This window comes from Bison bison, unplaced genomic scaffold, assembly GCF_000754665.1.
Source record: "Bison bison bison isolate TAMUID 2011002044 unplaced genomic scaffold, Bison_UMD1.0 scf7180017864471, whole genome shotgun sequence".
NCBI classification, from domain to species: domain Eukaryota; kingdom Metazoa; phylum Chordata; class Mammalia; order Artiodactyla; family Bovidae; genus Bison; species Bison bison.
The window spans coordinates 23,628,710-23,630,675 of NW_011495032.1; positions in this window are offsets into that span (position 1 = coordinate 23,628,710).

A 1,966-nucleotide genomic window follows, 5' to 3' on the forward strand; every position below is an offset into this window, starting at 1 on the left:
TGTGTCTATGCCTACCTCTCTCTGTTTTCTTATTAAAACATCAATCACTGGATTTGCTGCTACTGCTACTGCTAAGTCGCTTCAGTCATGTCCGACTCTGTGCAACCCCATAGACGGCAGCCCACCAGGGTTCCCCGTCCCTGGGATTCTCCAGGCAAGAACACTGGAGTGGGTTGCCATTTCCTTCTCCAATGCATGAAAGTGAAAAGTGAAAGTGAAGTCACTCAGTCGTGCCTGACTCTTAGCGACCCCATGGACTGCAGCCTACCAGGCTCCTCCATTCATGGGATTTTCCAGGCAAAAGTACTGGAGTGGGGTGCCATTATGACCTCATCTTAACTAATTACATTTGCAAAGACATTATTTCCAAACAAAGTCACATTCTGAGGTTCCAGGTAGACATAAATTTGGAGTGACACTATTCACCTCACTATGCCAATAATCTAAGGCTAACAGATACAGTTTGGGATAGAGTGATCTTCCCTCCTTTACTCCCTATTGTACTTGGTTCTTCTTTCTCTCCCACTATCTGTTTGCCTACATATGTATATGCCCTCCCTTTCTGGACAACAGACATTCTTACTGGTGGCAGGGACTATATTTTACTCATCCTTTACCACAGGGTCTATCTTAAACTGATGCTTTACATGTTTGACTAAGGAAGAGCAAGCAAATATGCTCTACTCAAACAGAAAGTATTTGTGAAACCTATACTGTGTAACTCAGATACTCATCTAAGGAAGGTAACAAGAAAAAAAATATATTTATTTGACAAAGAAGTCAGGTTACATTGTTATTGAATTAATCTCTTGAATGCATTATTTATATTACTTGTACATGCTAACAAAAATTTCCCAAAACTTGGAAATAAGGGGAAAAAATACTGTGGGATGTTTTGAAGTCATACTCCAGAACTAACAAACCCATTAATGAGTAACCTGATGCTCCAGGGATGCTCTGCCCTTGTGGTGACTATAAGCCACATGTGGCTATTTAGAGCTTGCCTACGTGCGTGCTAAGTCACTTCAGTTGTATCCAACTCTGCGACTGCATGGACTGTAGCCCACCAGACTCCTCTGTCCATGGGGTTTTCTAGGCAAGAATACTGGAGTGGGTAGCAATTTCCTACTCCAGGGTATCTTCCCCACCCAGGGATGGAACCCACATCTCTTATGTCTCCAGCATTGACAGGTGGGCTCTTTACCACTAGTGCCACCCAGGAAGCATTTAGCATTTAATTTTAATTGATTAAATTTAAAAATCAGTTCTCTAGCTGCCTTGGCTACCTATCAAGTACTCAATAGCCATGTGTGGCTGGTGGGTATAATACTGAACAGCACAGAAGAGACCATATTCATCATCCCAGAAAGTTATATTGGACAGAACTGCTCTAAGGAAATGGAACTTCATGTATCTACTATGTATTAGGGTTTACACTCTGACCAAAGTTAGGTCTTGAGGTATGCCGTCTCTAGAAACTGGAAGAGGCAATGATATGGATTCACCCTCAGAGCTTCCAGAAGGAATACAGCCTTACTAACACTTAGATTTTAAGCCCACTGTGACCCATGACCTCCCAACTGTAAGATAATAAATCTGTGTTATTTTAAGCCACCACGTTTGTGGTGATTTGTTACAGCAGCAAGAGAAAACTAATACAGGTGTTAACTAGTAGAACACTGACAAAGTGCAAATGAATTCTGTATAGCTGAAAAGATAATGCCAGTGGCTTCAGGGAGGTTTCTGCCCTGCAGGACATGCAACAGCTTTGTTTTGGAAGTTGTTTGTTTTTCAACCTAACTGTATACCTTTTATTCTGGCATTCTTTTTTCCCTGTATCAGTCCCTCATGTCTTCCTTCCCAGATGTATTTTCTTCTTGGCTCCCTCATTGACTATATCTTTGACCTTGCTCACAACACATTGTGTGATATGAGTCATGGTTTAACATTTTTAAAGTTAGACACT